Below are 19,611 nucleotides of genomic sequence, written 5' to 3'. Positions count from 1 at the left end.
TTCCTAAATATGTTTTATCTGTAATTTATCCACATTTTCATACCAATAGGACACAAAAGCAGTACCACAAAGCAACATTCGTATTATATTTCATCAACTTAAGGTAATATTCAATGTAATAAATCATAGAAAGTTAACATACTGGGGTGTACAGTACTCACCAACAGTGGCAGGTGTGTTCGCTCTGGGAGATGAGAGGTTGTTGTGGTATCGGGCAGCTTTACATGGATAAGGTGGATGGTTGTGGTGTCGGGATCATATCAAGCACAGCAAGGGGTGAAGGAAGACTCACAGAACGGCAGCCGGGATGACACCGGTTTGAAGAAAGTGGTGAGGGTTGTTTGCTTGGCAGCATTTTGTTTTTCAGCATAAATTTGTTTGTAGGGAAGAAGGGTTGACGGCAGGGAACGACTGAAATGCTGACTCCATTCTAAACTTGGGTCCATGTCCATCACCATGTGTGCCAAGTGTTCCGACTTCCACCATTCCCTCACCGTTGGTAAACTCCCGGGATTTTCAAAATCGACTGTTGCTTGCAGCATCTGAGAGATAGTTCGCTGTAAAAAAAAACTTGAATGTGGATCACACCTTGGTCGAGAGTTTGAATCAGCGATGTTGCGTTAGGCGGCAGGAAACGCACTGTTATGTTAGGATGAATGCTGTACAACCGTTTAGGATGGGCTGGCGCATTGTCAAGCAACAGAAGAACTTTAAAGGCAAGATTCTGTTCCCGGCGGTAGCGTCCCAGAGCTGTGTTACCTTCACCTGATGCCGCGCTGTTTATAATTTCCAGCTTTTTTTTTCAAATGTTAAAGCGGTTCTCTGCCGCCCGGTGATGGCCCAGGACATGAGATCGGATGTTTAGGAGGCATAGTGAAATATTCCATAGGTAAAACCAACAAAAGTTTAAGAGCGCAAGATCGCACACCCACACCTTGCCAAAACCAATGCGAGACTGGCGGGAGTGAGACTGTGGGGCGCGTGCTCCTCACGTGTTGGCGGGAAAGCGGTGCTTCTCATCCCAACGATGAGACTGTGAGACGTGCGCGTGACTTGTATTGGCGGGAAAGCAGTGCTCCTCGCATAACTGTGAGTTTTGGACGCATATAAGGACACTTTGGTAGAAATTTGTTCCTCGCATAACTGTGAATCCGCATTGTCTGATGATGCATATAACGAGGATAGGGTGTAGTTTGAAGGATGTTATTGCCATAAGAATGTAAGACTGATCAGGGCCAGCTCACCTCAAGTTAAAACCTTGGGTGATCCCAATGAGTTGGACCCAGACTGCCATTATTCGATTTTTACAGAGGTGGGGGTCAGTTTTGGATTTACCAAGTTTATTTATTTATTTATTGAGATACAGTGCAGGCCTTGTGAGCCACCCTGCCCAGTGATCCCCCGATTTAATCCTAGCCTAATCACAGGACGATTTACCATGACCAATTAATTTACCAAACGGTATGTCTTTGGACTGTGGGAGGAAAGCGGAGCACACGGAGGAAACCCACACAGTCAAAGGGAGAACATAAAAAAACTGCTTACAGGCAGTGGCAGGAATTGAAGCAGGGTTACCTGTACTGTAAAGTGTTGTGCTAACCACTACACTACCATGCCTGCTATGAAGTTCTCAGGTTACACAGCAAAGTTATCAGTGGTTAATTTACTGGACCTGCATCCAGAGACCTGGGCAATTGATCAGGAGATCCAGGTCTAAATCCCATCATAACGAATAAATAAGCTTAGTCTCAGTAATAGTGACCATGATATTTCCAGACTATCATAAAAAAAAACATTTATAAACCATATAACAATTACAGCACGGAAACAGGCCATCTCGGCCCTTCTAGTCCGTGCCAAACACTTACTCTCACCTAGTCCCACTGACCTGCACTCAGCCCATAACCCTCCATTCCTTTCTTGTCCATATACCTATCCAATTTTTTTTTAAATGACAAAGTCGAACCTGCCTCTACCACTTCTACTGGAAGCTCGTTCCACACAGCTAACACTCTCTGAGTAAAGAATTTCCCCCTGGTGTTACTCCTAAACTTTTGCCCCTTAACTCTCAACTCATGTCCTCTTGTTTGAATCTCCCCTACTCTCAATGGAAAAAGCCTATCCACGTCAACTCTATCTGTCCCCCTCATAATTTTAAATACCTCTATCAAGTCCCCCCTCAACCTTCTATGCTCCAAAAAATAAAGACCTAACTTGTTCAACCTTTCTCTGTAACTTAGGTGCTGAAACCCAGGTAACATTCTAGTAAATCTCCTCTGTACTCTCTCTATTTTGTTGACATCCTTCCTATAATTCGGTGACCAGTTACGGTGACTATAATTTAGTTCATAGTCTTCATAGAAGGAAACCCCTGGTATGACCCACAGCAACGAAAACAACTTAACTGCCCTCAGCTTCAGGGCAATTAGTGACGGACATTAAATACCAACCTTACTAACAATATCCGCATCCTATAAACAATAAATAATAATGTTAAATATATAATAAATAATACCCCTATCCATTTAGTAGTTTCACTATTGTAGTTTCAAAATTTATCCAGGGCCCAACATATTGATGCAATTGCAAAGAAGGCACTACAGAGCTATAGTTCAATTGGAGTTTGAGGAGATTTGGTACATTACCAAAGACTCCAGCAAATCTCTGCAGACGTACCGTGGAGAGCATTCTAACTGGTCGCATCACCGTCTGGTCTGGAGGGGCCTCTGCACAGGGTCAGAAAAAGGCTGTAGAGGGTTTCAAGCTCAGCCTGCTCCATCATGGGCACTAGCCACCCCAGCATCGAAGACGTCTTCAAAAGATGATGCCTCAAAAAGGCAGGATCCATAATTGAGGGCCCAGACATCCACGATGTGCTCTCTCATAATACTACCATCAGGGAGGAGGTACAGGAGCCTGAAGACACACCCTCAATGTTTTAGGAACAACTCCTACCCCTCTGTCATCAGATTACTGAATGGACAATAAGCCAACCCATGAACACTACTTCTCTTTATGCACTACCTATTTAATTTAATTTTTTAACTATTTTTATCGCAACTCAGTGATTGTTTTATGTATTGCACTGTACTGCTGACATACGTCAGAGATATTAAGCTGATTGGGGAGCCTTTTTCTGATTTCTCCCAGAAGGAAAGTAGGCGTGAAGACAATTTCACTTGGTAAGATAATGGAAAACAGGGCTGGGTGAATCAGCAGCTATCCTACATGTATCTCGACTTCAGTGGGAGAAAAAGATGATACTGTTTTAAAACAGGCCACTGATTTTGCTTCTCCCTGTTTGTATTCCACTGCACAGCTAACATTACCTCCACTAGCTGCTCCACTCTCGCTCCACTCACTGACCTCGATCAAGCTGTGTCCTGATCCTTTCATATTCCTAAACAGGGTTTTTACTATAGTATAGTGGATTTGCAGGTGGCAAGGTGGAGATATTTCTCTACCCAAGGAGGCATAAAGCGCTCCTTCCCCCTGCCAGCCTGCAATTCACACTTGGGCTTTGCCCTTTTCCATTTTCAATTTCCTTTTCACTATGAATACTGCCTCATTGATATTGGAACCAACTCACTCATTTGTTTTCCAATCCTATTTCTTCAAGAAAATGATTTCACTCCATTAATTCATTATCTCACACCCCTCTAGCTCTGTGCTCTAATAATGCATTTAAAATGACAGAATAGTTGAGAAAGGAGACTTCTGTTGCACTTACATGATGTACCGTTATATATATAAAACCAGATCTTGCAGCCACGTCATGATTTCTGCCCAACTTATTAGCTCCATTGATAGCCCGTTTCACAAAAATATTCCAAAACAGAATTCCTCCCTGACATTCCGCAGCATCAATCCATCAGGCTAACAATAATGACTAAGTGAGCTCCATATTTCTAAAATCGCCACAAAATTTAGCACCGGCCAGTTAACAAAAGTCCCGCTCAGGTTTTGCTTGCATGCATCACCCGGTGAAATGACTTTGGATTAGTGTCCATTCCTAATTAACACACCCTCTTAGAGGGAAAGTGTCTGTATTTCAGAGCTTCTTTGCAGTCCTTTCAAAGGATGGCTGGAACTGACCGGTGCGAGCTGGAGGAACTCCCACTGGAGCAGAAGAGGGTGACCTTCCAAAGCTCACAATGAATCCCACCGTCCTAAACATGGCACTGACTAGGACGATTCCAATTTCTATTCAATCCATTTTACAATGAATAAGATAAAATCGTTATCTGTCAAGTGTGCTAGATTATATAATAACCTTCATGGGTAACACAGTTGCCGACAACAGCACCCTTGGAACTGTTGCCCGGTCCCAGGTTTCATCTCACTTTGTCAGCTTTCTCGGCTCTAAACCCATCACATACTCTGCTGAAATAAACAAATAAATCCCAATTTTTTTTTCAGGAAAGGAGTATCAAATTTTAAAGGATTTTCACATTGTCATGAAAGGATTGCTAATAGAGCATCGCTCAGATAGATAGTTGAGATCTTTCTTAGAGCACATTACCTCCCATACTCCCATGGCTATGGGGAGGAAGTCTTCCCAAAACGTTTAGTGTTAGGACGTATTGTGGAGTTAAGGCATGTGGCAAATATTTACTTCAAGAGCAACCAATCTTCGGACATGAATGTAAATTGTAGATTGAATTTAAAACGCAGCCCTGAAAAATAGTTTTGCTGGAGCTTTGGACTGGAGTTGATTGCAAGCCAGACAATGTGATTAACAATCATTTTGGGTGTCTGGAGTGTGGGTGCAAAGGAGGAGTGTGAAAACTATATGTAAATCAAAGGAAGCATTGCAGATACATTGAAACTATAGAACTGTCCTGCTGTTACCTTTGAACTTTAGCATATAAAAATATCATTTAATATCGGATCAGGAGGTCTCTTCCTCCAAGAGTGTCTCATTCTGTTGAATAAAACACTTTTGTGTCCTTTAGCCTCAGTGTCTCTCTGGTGACATTGGTCACGTTACAACATTTGGTTGTGTGAGACTAGAACTAGAGGTCAATGGGTTAAGGGTGAAAAGTGAAACGTTGAAGAGGTGGCACTTCTTCTCTCAGAGGGTAGTGAGAGTGTGGAATGAGCTGCCGTCAGAAGTGGTGGATGTGGGTTCGATTTCAACAGTTAAGAGAAATTTGGATACATACACGGATGAGAAGGGTATGGAGGTCTATGATCCAGGTGCAGGTCAATGGGACTAGGCAGATTAATAGTTCAGCATGGACTAGATGGGCCAAAGAGCCTGTTTCTGTGTTGTAGTGTTCTATGTATATTGAACACTCAATGGCACTTTACAACATCTGTTAAATTCTAGGTCTTAAATATCATATTATGAAGCATGGCTGCAATTAAAATCTCTATGTGGTAAGTGCAAAGCCATTTTCATTTATTATTTTATTTGGGATCCAGGTCATGCTGACCAAAGTGGCATCTACTGCCCAACCTGAGTTGCTCTTTGGATGTTGGTTAAGTCTTCTTTTTGAAGAGCAGAAGTCCATCTGATATAGAAATATGTCCAGAGTCCTATTAAGGAGGGATGGTGTACGGCTTAGAGGAGAACATGAAAGTAGTCATGCTGACATAAGCCCAAAGTCCTTGTCCTTCTTTCATGGTAGAGGTATTCCACCAACTCCTGATTTACGCGCTCTAAATGATTAAAAGGGTTTAGATAGTTAGGAGGGAGCCACTTGCTGCAGGATGCCCATCTTCTGTACTCATAAAGGTAATATTTATACAGTTTCTGGTCGACACCAGAATACTGGTGGTGAAACACAGAGGTGTCTATGTTCAGGGAAGATGATTAGACTTGCTCTTGTTTGAGCTGCACATTGTTGTGGGTGGAAAGCAGTTTACACAACAGTTTTAATTCTGTCTCAAGCCCACAGGCAGGAGTGTCTCCGTGAGAACCAAAATTCCTTGTGCTTTATACATTGTGGGTAGAATGAAAATGCATAATAACTGCATAGCCTATCAGATGGCACCATTACCACTTTATAGGAGGTGGGTGGACAGAGAGCTTTCATTGTCCTCTCGATAAGTTTAAGAAAGAGGACTCTTCTTCTTGGTCTTATGCTATAATGGTGTCAATACCTTGATTCTTAAATGTGTCATACCCCAATGTCTAGTCTAATTTCTGTTAATCTCATCTCACATTTCTCACCTACTTACTGTGTGTTTTCCTGTTATCCTTTCCTTGTCTGTTCGTGTCTCCCGGCCCAGAATTAGACCATAAGACATAAGACCATAAGAATTGCAACGTCTCTTTCAAGCTGTTGATGGTAACTCTTCCCTCTAACTCATCTGTCCCATCATAGCCCCTTTCATTCCATGTATCCCCGAATCTCATGGTCACACACATAACAAATTAAACAGACACGTTGTATATCTCTATACGTGCACACATTGAACATTGGACAGTACAGCACAGTACATGCCCTTCAGCTCATGATGTTGTGCCAACCTTATAACCTACTCTAAGATCAATGTAGTCCTTCCTCCCTTAATAGCCCTCCAGTTTTCTATCATCCACGTGCCTATCTTAAAAGTCTCTTAAAAATCCCTGAGGTATCTACCTTTACCACCATCCCTGGTAACAGGTTCCATGCACCCGCCATTCTCTGTGTAAAAAACTACCTCTGGCATCCCTGACCCCGTACTTTCCTCCCATAATGTAGTAATAAAACAATAAAGATCAGGATATCTCACAGTGCAACCATAAGACTATTGAGGATCTTTGTAAATATTGTGGTTAATTTCAGGATCCAATGATATCGTAGGCTGCAGCCTGTGTAAATGGCACAAATGTACCATTATAATTAACAGTGGTTTGTGCTGGCAGTCGTGGATCATGGCGATTTCAATAATCGATTATCATTTGTATTAAACAATTGTAGACTTGATATCAATATGGGTATAACATAAATAGATTGAAGATTGGAGCATGCTTATTATGAATAGCTCGCATTACCTTTGCCCTCCGACTCTATCTCTCATTAGGTTTCTTTCTTTCTCTCTCTCTCTTTGCTCCCTAGCGGTCTTTGTCTAGCTCGATGATGGTGCGAATGTTTCTTGCCACTTATCAGCCCATGTCGGAAGTTTGCCCAGGTCTGGGTGCATGCACGAACCATCAGCAAACACTCCCTCCTCTGACCTCCTGAGAGCAGGGTTATTGCTAAAATGACTGGAATGAGGACTCCACACTGGGGAAGCCTTACAGTGATGTCCTGGAGCTGGGATGATTGGCATCCACCAACTACAGTATTATTTAGATATTTTCCACTTGGTCCCTACTGATTACAGTTTCAGAATCAGAATTATCATCGCTGACATATAATACGTCATGAAATTTGTTGCTTTGTGACAGCAGTACAGTACAATACAAAAAATATACTATAAATTACAGTAAGAAATATATATATAAAAATTAAAAAACAGTGTTTATGGGTTCTTTGCCATTCAGAAATCTGGTGGCAGAGGGGATGAAGCTATTCCTGTACATCTGGCCTGCGATCAGTAACGAGAAAAGGGCACACTGAGGTCCGTAATGGTGAGTGCCACCTGTTTGAGGCATCACCTTTAGAAAATGTCCTCAGTGACGGGGAGGCTGATGCCCATGATGGAACTGGCTGAGTTTTACCAGGGTTCCTCGATGCTCCCATCTGTTAAGTGCTGCATTGATGTGGATGTAACCCTCGGGCTCGGCCAGAAGAGTAGAGTAAAAACAGAAATAAAAAGTAAGGTAGTGTTCATGGGTTCAATGTCCATTTAGAAATCGGATGGCAGAGGGGAATCGCTGAGTGTGTGCCTTCAGGCTTCTGTACCTCCTTCCTGATGGTAACAATGAGAAGAGGGCATGTCCTGGGTGATGAGGGACCTTAATGATAGGCACTGCCTTTCTGGGCCACTGCCCCTTGAAGATGTCTTGAATACTACAGAGGCTAGTACCCATGATTCTGTGTTGTTCCTTTTCACACCTTGCGGCGCATCAGGTAGAATTTTTTTACAGTTTCTTTAGCATTTGTGTGTTTTTTTAGGAGGCCAAGTTGCTAACTTGATGCTCAACAGATGGAAACCGTACAAGGAGTCAGCCGGAATTGAACCCGGGACCTTTAGCCTCAAAGTCCAGTGCTGATGCCACTACAACACCAGCCGGCTAGTACCCATGAAGGAGCTGACTAATTTTACAGCTTTTTGTAGCTTCTTGAGCAGTAGACCCTATACCATATCTGTCAGAACGCTCTCAACTGTACATCTGTAGGAGTTTTTCGAGTGCTTTAGGTGACAAACCAAATCTCCTCAAACTCCTAATCAAATATAGCCACTGACTTGTCTTCTTTATAGCTGCATCGATTAGTTGGGACCAGGTTAGATCCTCAGAGATATTAATCTATCTGTTGAAAAGCGAGAGATTATTAGATGATGGGGAGACTCTCCTGGTGTCTGTGATATGACATCAAGTTGGCACATGGCTGTCATTCACCTCACTAATTCTCATTCAATTGACTTTTGCTAAAAGACTACTGTATTCAACAGAGAAAGTGGGTCAAGGAATGACAGGTAGAATTTAACTTGGATAAGTACAAGTGATGCATTTTGATAAGTTAACCTACAGCAGCGTGGGGAATGTTGTAAAACAGAGCGACCTTGGGGTATAATGACGTAGTTCCCTGAAAAGTCATGAATGTCATTCACACTGTAGGTGCTGAAGATCCAAAGCAACAATGTGCAGGAGGAGCTCAGCAGGTCAGGCAGTGTCCTTTCCAGTCCTGATGAAGGGTCTCCGCCCAAAACATCAGCTGTTTACTTTTTCCCCGTAGAAGCTGCCTGGCCTGCTGAGTTCCTCCAGCGTCTTGTGTGCGTTTGCCAGGAGTGTCACTCATTGCAGTGATGCACGTGGGTTTACTGTCTGCACACGGTGACTCTGAATGCACAACCAGGTAACTCACAGGACTACCAAAGCAGGATCAGTCGAATTTAACCTGATGCCAGAGCTGGCCATTTCTATTTGATATTGCACACTGGTGGAGCACTGCACGCACTCCGCTGTGGCTACAATGCACAGCCGTCACTACGTCCATATCAGTTCAGTTTTTCATTAACCCCGTTGAGAGCTGTTGTGCAACAACAAATAAAACCTCTACAAGGGCCATTTCAAAGCTGGTAAAAACAGCAAAAATTAGCTCAATTTATTACCTTTGTTCTGCTTTGTGGTCCTGATTAGATAAGACAGGTTTCTAAGGTCAGTTAAAGGAATTCCTACTATGGACCCTCATTGCCAATCAGCTTGTTCATTTTATTTGACTTAATTTTATTTTTCTCAATTTTTTTGTTAAGGCACTGACTTCTCATCAGTATGGTTCCACAGACAGCGTAGCACATAAAGAAAGACAGCAGAGGAACAGGCCCTTTGGCCCATCATGCCTGTGTTGAACGTGCTGCCAAAACAAAGTAATCCTATCTGTTTGCACATGATTCATAACCCGCCATTCCATGGGCATTTGTCTAATTGCAGCATCCGTCATCAAGGACTCCCATCGTCCAGACCATGCTCTCTTCCTGTTGCTGCCATCGGAAAGAGGTACAGGAGCCTTGGGTCCCGCACCACCGGGTTTGGGAACAGTTATTACCCTTCAAACATCAGGCATGGATAACTTCACTCACCACAACCTGGAGATGACTCCATCACCTACGGACTCACTTTCGAAGAATCTACAACTCAGGTTCTCAATCTCAATGATGGGGTGGAAGTTATCTAATTGACCGGTTAACGGGGTTATTTGGAGAGTGAGAAAACAAACAAAGGAGAGTCAAATCTTGAAAATGTCAGAGTTGTCGGACATGCCCAGCAAGCGGAGGGAGAGACTCCTGTGTTCCTGCCATAAGGCAACAACAGCGCCTCACTTCTTCCCTTCCACCATCCAGGGACAGAAAATTGTCCTCTCAAGTGGAACGGTGATTTGCTTCCAGTTTGGTGCACTGCATTTTGTACCTACGTTGTGGTGTCCTCTGCACAGGGGAAACCAAACGCAGGTTGAGTGACTGTCTTGGAGAGCTGATTTAATTTTCTGCCACCCCCCCTCCCACTGACTCATCTGTGGCCTCCTGCACTGATATAATAAAGCCCAAGGAACTGCACCTTTCCAACTCAATATCAAAGTCAACAACTCTGTCATGGACAAAGAAGCGAGCGGAAATAAAATCACTGTAGACATTACACACCCTGCAAACTGCTATAGGGTTATTAAAACAAAAATCTTCATGCCATCTTCAAGGTTTCTTTCTGCAGGCAATTAATCTGATCAACCAGTCTGGTTCACCCCTCAACCCCGTCTATCGATTACATCAGTCACTAAATTGCAAACATTTTAAATTAATTTTTATAATGCTGTTTACATTATAAATAAATGTTGGTATGTATGTACTTATGCACGTTTTATTCCATATCTGTGTTTCTAACTTCATCTTTAAGACAAACCTGACTGTCCAGGTAGGCCCATTGTCTCTGTCTGCTCCTGCCCCACTGAACTCGTGTCTTCATACCTCAACTCCATTCTATCCCCCTTGATTCAGTCCCTTCCCTTTCCTGGACCTGACCACCTCATTTTCACCATGGGAGGGGTATGGAGGGCTATGGTCTGGGGGCAAGTCAATGGGATAAGGCAGCTTAAATGGTTCGGCATGGATTAGATGGGCCGAAGGACCTAGTTCTGTGCTGTACTTTTCTATGACTCTGTGACACATGGATGTCCAGTCCCTATACACTTCTATCCCCCCATCAAGAAGGCCTTAAAGCTCTCCGCTTCTTTCTCAATAAAATAAAATAACCAGTTCCCCTCCATCACCACCCTCTTCCATTTTGCAGAACTGGTCCTCATCCTCAACAAATTTTTCTTTAACTCTCCCAGTTTTTCCAGACTTGAGGGTAGCCAGGACCCCAGGAATGCCTGCCTTTCTGATGGCTATGTAGAACAGTCAATGTTCCAAGCCTTCGCTGGTAATGCTTCCCAACTCTCCCTCTGCTGCATTGATATCTGCATTGGTGCTGCTTCATGCATCCATGGTGAGCTCATTAAATTAATTAACTTTGCCTCTAACTTCCATCCAGCTCTTAAGTTCACTTGATCCATCTCTGACACCTCCTTCCCCTTTCTCAATCACTCTATCTCCATCTCTGGAGACGAACTGTCGACCAACATACCTTCCAATTTCCACGGTCATCTTGACTGTCCCACCCTGCCTCCAGTAAAATTGTATTCCCTCTTCTCATTTCCTTCACGTCTGCCGCATCTGTTCCCAGGATGCAACTTTCATTTCAAGAATGTCAGAGATGTCCTCCTTCCCCAATGAATGGTGTTTCCCTTCTTCCACCAGTGATACTGCCCTCGTTCACATCTCCTCCATTTCCCAAGTGTCCAGGCTCATCTCATCTTCCCATTGCCTTAACAGTGATAGAGTTCCTCTTGTCCTTATCCGCCGCCCCGTCAGCCTCCGCATCCAATACATTATCCTCTGCAACTTCTGCCATCTCCAGAAGGATCCTACTGCCAAACATATCTTTCCCTCCCCTTTCTCTCTCTCTCCCCACCTTCCACAGGGATCACTCCCTCTGTGATTCCCGTGTCCATTTATCCCTCCCCACTAATCTCCCTCCCAGCACTTATCACTGCAAGCAGCCAAAGAGCTGCACCTGCCCATTCACCTCCTCCCTCACCTCCATTCAGGGCCCCAAACAGTCCTTCCAGGTGCGGCAACACTTCACCTGCAAATCTGCTGGGGTCGTCTATTGTGTCCAGTGCTCCCGATGCGGCATTGGTGAGACCTGTTGTGAACTGGGCCACCACTTCGTCGAGCGCCTCCACACCATCAACTTGCCGGTGGCCAAACATTTTAATTCTGATTCCATTCCTGTTCTGACATGTCGGTCCACGGCCTCCTCTTGTGCCACAATGAGACCAGCCACTGAGTGGAAGAGCAACACCTCATTTTCCACTTGGGTAGCCTCCAATCTGATGGCTTGAATATCAACTTCTCTTCCCCGTTTAAAAAATCCCTCCTCCTCCCCTCTTCTTCTATTCCCCACTCTGGCCCCTATCTCTTCTCAACTCGTCTGAACTGCCTGTCACCTTCAGCTGGTGCCCCTCCTCAGAACCAGAATCAGGTTTATTATCACCGGCATGTGTCGTGAAATTTGTTAACTTAGCAGCAGCAGTTCAATGCGATACATAATCTAGAAGAAGAAAAAATAATAATAATAATAAATCAATCAATTAATTACAATATACTTATATTGAATACTCCTCTCTCCTGTCGTCCACTCTCCTCTCCTATCAGATTCCTTCCCATGCAGCCCTTTACATTTCCCGCCCACCTGGCCTCACCTCTCACCTTCCCCTCACCCCAGCTTTTTATTCTGGTGTCTTCCGCCTTCCTTTCCAGTCCTGAAGAAAGGCTTCGGCCTGAAACATCAACTGCTTATTCATTTCCATGGGTGCTGCCTGGCCTGCTGAGTTCCTCCAGCATCTTGAGTGTGTTGCTTTGGATTTCCGGCATCTGCAGAATTTCTCTTGTTTTCATTTTTAAAATAAATAAATACATGGTAAATGTAACCTGCCTCAAACACTATCATCCAGTAGCACTTAATTGTCTTATTTTTTAAATTTATTCATTTATGGGATGTGGACGTTGCCAGCTAAGCCAGCATTCATTGCCCATCCCTAACTTTAAATCAGCCAGGTTGCTGAAGTCACACATAGGCCTCATCAAGTAAGGACGGCAGGATGCCTCCCCTAATGGACATCAGTGAACCAGATGGGTTTTTACAACAATCAACATGGTTTATTTTTATTGCATTCAAAGTTCACCATGTGCCATGGTGGGATTCAATCTCATGTCCCCCAGCATATAACTGGGTCTCTGGATTACTGATCCAGTGGTGGTTACCACTACGCCAAATCTCCCCATAACCCCATATATCCATGGTGACAAAGTGTTTTGAGATGTTGGTGATGAAACATATCAACTCCTGCCTGAGAAGCAACTTGATTCTGCTCCTATCTGCCTACTGGCACAGCTGATGTCACCTCATTCGCTCTTCACTCAACTCCAGAGCATCTGAACAGCAAAGATGCATGCATTAGGACGTGTACTATCAACTGCAGCTCAGCATTCAATACTGTCATCCCCTCAGAACTAATCGGTAAGCTTCAAGACCTGGGCCTCAATACCCCCTGGTGCAATTGGATCCTGGATTTCCTCACTTGCAGACCCCAGTCAGTCCAGATTGGCAACAACATCTCCTCCACGATCGCCATCAGCACAGGAGCACCACAAAGCTGTGTGCTTAGCCCCCTGCTCTACTCGCTTTACACTTACAATTGTGTGGCTAAGCACAGCTCCAATGCTATATTCAAGTTTGCTGACAACACACCACAGTCATAGGCCAAAACAAAGGTGATGATGAGTCAGCATATAGGAGAGACTTTGAAAATCTGGGTGAGTGGCGCCATAACACCAACCTCTCATTCAATGCCAGCAAGACCAAGGAGATGACTTCAGGAGGAGGAAACTGGAGGTCTATGAGCCAGTCCTCATCAGAGAGAATCAGTAACTCTAAACTCTTCAGTGTAATCATTTTGAAGGATCTGTCCTGTGACCAGAATGTAAGTGCCATTACAAAGAAAGAACCCCAACACCTCTACTTTCTTCGAAGTTTCAGAAGATTCGGCATGACATTTAAAACTTTGACAAACGTACACAGATCTGTGGTGGATAGTATAATGATTGGCTGCCACGCAGCCTGGTATGGAAACATCAATGCCCTTGAATGGAAAATCCTTCAAGAAGTAGTGGATATGGCCCAGTCCATCACAGGGAAAGCCCTGTCAACCATGGAGAACATCTGCGTGGAGCATTGTCACAGGAAAGCAGCATCCATCATCAGGGATCCCACCACCCAGGTCATGCTCTCTTCTTGCTGCTGTCATAGGAAGAAGGTACAGGGTTCTCAGGACCCACACCACCAGGTTCAGGGGCAGTTACTACCCCTCAACCATCAGACTCTTGAAACAGAGGGGACAACTTCACTCACCCCATCACTAAACTGTTCCCTCACTTCCAATGACTCTTTAGCTCATGTTCTCGATAATTATTGCTTCATTATTATTATTAATATATTTGCACAGTTTTTTGTCTTTTGCAGATGGGTTATATACTCAGTTGGTGTGGTCTTTCATTAATTCTATTATGGTTAATGGATTTATTGAGCATGCCCACAAGAAAATGAATCTCAGGGTTGTATATGATGACATATGTATTTCAATAATAAAATTACTTTGAACTTTTAATATAATTCTTTATTCTGCATAATTGTTAATGTTGTTGTGTTTAGTTGGATGTAGTGCCAACATACCACAGCAATTTCCTAATTCAAAGTTCAAAGTAAATTCATTATCAAGGTGCATACATGTCTCTATATACAACCCTGAGATTCATTTTCTTGTAGGCACTCACAGTAAATACAAGAAACACAATAGAATCAACGAAAGACCACACCCAACAGAATAGACAAATAACCAACGAAAGAGAGAGAGAGAGGAAGAGAAAGAGGGGAAGAGTGGGAGAGGGGTAGAGGAGGAGAGAAAATGAAAGAATCATCAAGAACCTGAGATGAAGAGTCCTTGAAAGTGAGTCCATAGGTTGTGGGAACAGTTTGGTGATGGGCTGAATGAAGTTGAGTGAACTTTTCCTCTCTGGATCTAGTGCATTCCCAGCATAAATGGAGGAGACGTTGTGGCCAATCCAAACTGACTGTAAGGAAATCGAGAATCCTGCTGCACAACGAGGTACTGAGACCTTGTCTTGGAGCTTATTGACTAGTCTTGAGGGGATGATGGTATTAAATGTTAAACTGTATTTAATAGAGACTATCCTGATTAATGCCCCTTCACTGTCCTGATGTTCCAAGGTTGAATGAAGAGCCAATGAAATGGCATTGGCTGCTGACCTATTGTGAGGGTAGGCAAACTGGACCCAGTCCAAGTCTCTTCTCAGGCAAGAGTTGATATGTTTCATCATCAACTTCTCAAAAGTACTTCCTCACAATGGACATAATGGACATTTACCATTGAGAGCATACTCACCAATTGCATCTCAGTGTGGTATGGCAATTGCCCCATATCGGACCGCAAAGCACTCCAGTGTATGGTGAAAACTGCCCAGCGGATTATCTGCACTCAATTGCTCACCATTGAGAACATCTACCATAAACCCTGCCTGAGCAGGGCGAAAAGCATTATCAAGGATGCACCTCACCCTAACCATGGACTTTTTACTCTCCTCCCATCCAGTAGGCGCTACAGGAGCCTCCGCTCCTGCACCTGCAGGCTCAGGAAGAGCTTCTTCCCTGAGGCTGTGACCCTGCTGAACCTCACATCACAGCGCTAAGCAGTATTTTACCCATAGATAGATAGATAGATAGATACTTTATTCATCCCAATGGGGAAATTCAACTTTTTTTCCAATGTCCCATACACTTGTTGTAGCAAAACTAATTACATACAATACTTAACTCAGTAAAAAATATGATATGCATCTAAATCACTATCTCAAAAAGCATTAATAATAGCTTTTAAAAAAGTTCTTAAGTCCTGGCGGTAGAATTGTAAAGCCTAATGGCATTGGGGAGTATTGACCTCTTCATCCTGTCTGAGGAGCATTGCATCGATAGTAACCTGTCGCTGAAACTGCTTCTCTGTCTCTGGACGGTGCTATGTAGAGGATGTTCAGAGTTATCCATAATTGACCGTAGCCTACTCAGCGCCCTTCGCTCAGCTACCGATGTTAAACTCTCCAGTACTTTGCCCACGACAGAGCCCGCCTTCCTTACCAGCTTATTAAGACGTGAGGCGTCCCTCTTCTTAATGCTTCCTCCCCAACACGCCACCACAAAGAAGAGGGCGCTCTCCACAACTGACCTATAGAACATCTTCAGCATCTCACTACAGACATTGAATGACGCCAACCTTCTTAGGAAGTACAGTCGACTCAGTGCCTTCCTGCACAAGGCATCTGTGTTGGCAGTCCAGTCTAACTGTACTCCCAGATACTTGTAGGTATTAACCTGCTCCACACATTCTCCATTAATGATCACTGGCTCCATATGAGGCCTAGATCTGTACTGTCTCAGTACTTCTATATTTGTGTGCTGTAGCACTTACTTTTTAATCTCAGGTATTTGTAAATAACACTGTTCTTTGCATTTCTGGTTAGATGCTAACTGCATTTCATTGGCTTTGTATCTGTACTCGGCACAATGACAGTAAAGTTGAATCTAATCTAATAAGAGCTACTAGATGACAGTTACTAAGGCAGGTTATCACGTTTTTCTTCAGCACTGGTAGAAGCCTTCTTGAAGCAGGCGGATACCTCAGACTGCCAAAGCGAGAATCAGTACAGGTCTTTAGAGAGATTACAGATATTGGTGAACACTCCAGCCAGTTGATCAACACAGGTCTTTAGTACTCAGCCAGGTACCCCATCTAGGCCAGATGCTTTCCGTGGCTTCACCCACCTTAAGGGTGCTCTCACATCAACCTCAGAGACTGAACTCACAGGGTCATTGGGGGCTGTGGAAGTTTGTGATGGCGCCTCCATGTTTTGACAGCCAGAGCGAGCGTAAAAGGCATTGAGCTCATCTGGTAGTGAAACCTTGTTGTTGCCTACGTCACTTGGTAGGAGGTGATAGCATTCGAGACCTGCCTCGGCTGTCGAGCATACTTCAGTGATTCAGGTTTGGTCTGGAATGGGGAGGCAGAGGGGTGGCTAAGCTATAGCTTCAAGTCAGTGGATTAGGCTGTGTTGAAGGCCTCATCAGAGGATCTGAACGAATACACCGCGGTTGTCTCGGACTTTATAAATACCTGCCCAACTAAAAGCCCTGGATGAACCATTAGATCCACGATCTGCTGAGGGTCAGATGAGTGGCGTTCAGGTCCAGTGACTAAGTAGACTACAAAAGGTCCAAGTACAACTTCTGGAAAGCCATCTCACATGCAAAGTAGCAATTTCAGACTCTGGACCAACCGCTCTGCTGAGCCACTTGTAGCTGAGTGAAACGGTGCAGATGTAATATGCCTTATTCCATTCATTTTTAGGAATATCTGAAATTGTTCAACAACAAACTGTAGTCCAATGTCACTGACTCATTGTTCTGGAACACCAGTCCTTGAGAAGAGGCTTCTCAACACATCAACAGTGTGCGAGGCTACAGCGGAGGCTACTGGGAACACTTTTGGCCACCTTGTAGGTGCATCCACTACTACCAAGAAATTTATGTCTATGAATGGTCTGACAAAATTACATGAGTCCTCTGCCAGGGCAATGCAGGCCATTCCCAGGGATGGAAAGGACCTACCGTTGGCATCTTCTGGACGTGTTGGCATTCGGAAGAATGCGTGGCAAACGGCTCCATCTGCTGATCTATCCCTGGCCACCAGACAAAGCTTCGAGCCAATGCTTTCATTTTAACCATGCCTAGATGACCAGCATGTAGCTCCTCCAACTCTTTAGCTCTCAGCTTGGAGGATAAAACTCTCAATCCCTACATAAAGCAACCCTCGTCAAGGGCAATTTGATGCCTGCACTGGTAAAAATGGGGGAACTGGAATTTCTGCTGCCTAGTCCAGCCATGTGGTGGCCAAGTAGACCTGAGACAGTGTGGGGTCTTTTCTGGTTTCTCTTTGGATCATCTTTGGTGTAATATGGAGACTTCCGATTTACATAAGGAAGAATACTTCAAGAGAAGTGCCTTCTTTTGTAATTTTTTCCAGTATTTCCTTTTCCAAGGATAAATGGGACAATCCATTGGCACTTCCTCTTGAATTCCATCCTGTAATTGTGACCTCCGAGGAACAGAGCCCACCTCTACATTCATGCTGCTGCAGTTAGTGGGACACCCTTCTGTGGATTGAAAATGGACACAGTTTGTTAGTGAGGGTAATCCTCCCAAACAAGTACTGGTTGAAATGCTGTACACCCCAAACCAGACTCAAGGCCTCTCTGTTGATCTTTGCATAATTTTTCTCTGCAGCGGTAAGGGAACATGATGCAAAGGCTATAGCAGTTCACTTCCATCACTCACAACATTTGACATAACGGCACCTATACCATAAGGCACGGCATCACAGACAAGCTTCACTGGACGATGTTAATCATAATGTGTGAGTACGGTGTCTGATGCAACCACTATACCTTTTTGAAAGGCACCTCACACTGCTTCGTCCGTTGCCATTTCTTCCCAGTCTGCAGTAATGAGTACGAAGGGTGGAGCACAGCAGCCATGTTTGACAGGAACCTGTTACAATAGTTGACAAATCCTGAAAAGATCCGCAATTGCGTCACATGCATTGGCCTTGGAGCATCCACCACTGCTTGAATTTCTCAGCACACTTGTGTAATTCTTCTGCATTGATGGTGTGACAACGGTAGGTGATGCTTGTTTAAATAATTCACACTTGTTGCATTGTGCTCTGAGCCCATAATGTTCTAATCTTTTTAACACTGCCTTGAGATTTTGGAGACGTTCCTTATGATTATTACTGGTAACAAAGGTGTAATCCAGGTAACTCTGAGTGCCTGGACAGCCTTGTAGCACCTCGTCCATAGCTTTCCATTAGAATGCAGGTGCAGATGCTACTCCAAATATAAGTCTATTATAACGACAAAGTCCTTTGTGAGTGTTTATGGTTTCCATCTCCATCTGCAGCTAGGATTCAGCTAAGTCCACTTTGCTGAAGTGCTGAAGTGTTCTCCTCTAGCAGGATTAGCAAAGATATCCTCTTTCCCGGGAAGAGGGTATTGATTTACTTTCAATACCAGGTTGATGGTGACCTTAAAGTCACCATGGATCCTTACAGACACATTCTTTTTGACTACTGGGACCACTGGCAATCCTCATGGGCTCCACTCAAATTTAGAATGAATTCCTTCGGCCTCCGTGCAGTCTAGCTCTCTGGCTACTTCATCGCAGATTGTATAAGGAACCAGATGGGCTTTATAAAACCTGGGTGTGGCACTTTCATTCAGTACTATTTAACCCGTGCTATGTTTGAGCTTTCCAATCCCATCCTTGAACACTGCTGTGGCATCATCCAGGACCTTTCTTAGTTCGTTTTCAGTTAACACTGTTACAGGGGATGTGGCATGCAAATAGCGGATGGATCTCTGTCAAGTAGTCTTAACCAGTCACACCCCCACAATACTGGCCTCCTGTTTTTACCACATACAACCCCAACACAGCACATTGCCTGCTGTATTCCACAGGAGTTATATTTTCTCCAGTGTAAGTTCTTAGCTGCATATCTGAAGGCTTCAGTTTAGAATCTTTGAAATGCCATTCAACCTCATTTTGTGGAATGACTGGAACAACTGAGTCAGTTTAATTAATTTTCAATTGACTTCTGGTGGAAGCCAAATTGCTTGTCTATTGTTAGTTTTCACATTGTAAATCTCAAGGCTACTCTGTCCTGTGTCACTCTCATCATTATCAGATTTTTCATCAACAGCATGCAGATTTGTGCTCTTTCTGAAACTGCAACT

The sequence above is a fragment of the Hemitrygon akajei genome, chromosome 8 (assembly GCF_048418815.1).
Source record: "Hemitrygon akajei chromosome 8, sHemAka1.3, whole genome shotgun sequence".
Lineage (NCBI taxonomy): Eukaryota > Metazoa > Chordata > Chondrichthyes > Myliobatiformes > Dasyatidae > Hemitrygon > Hemitrygon akajei.
This window is presented reverse-complemented; position numbering follows the sequence as displayed.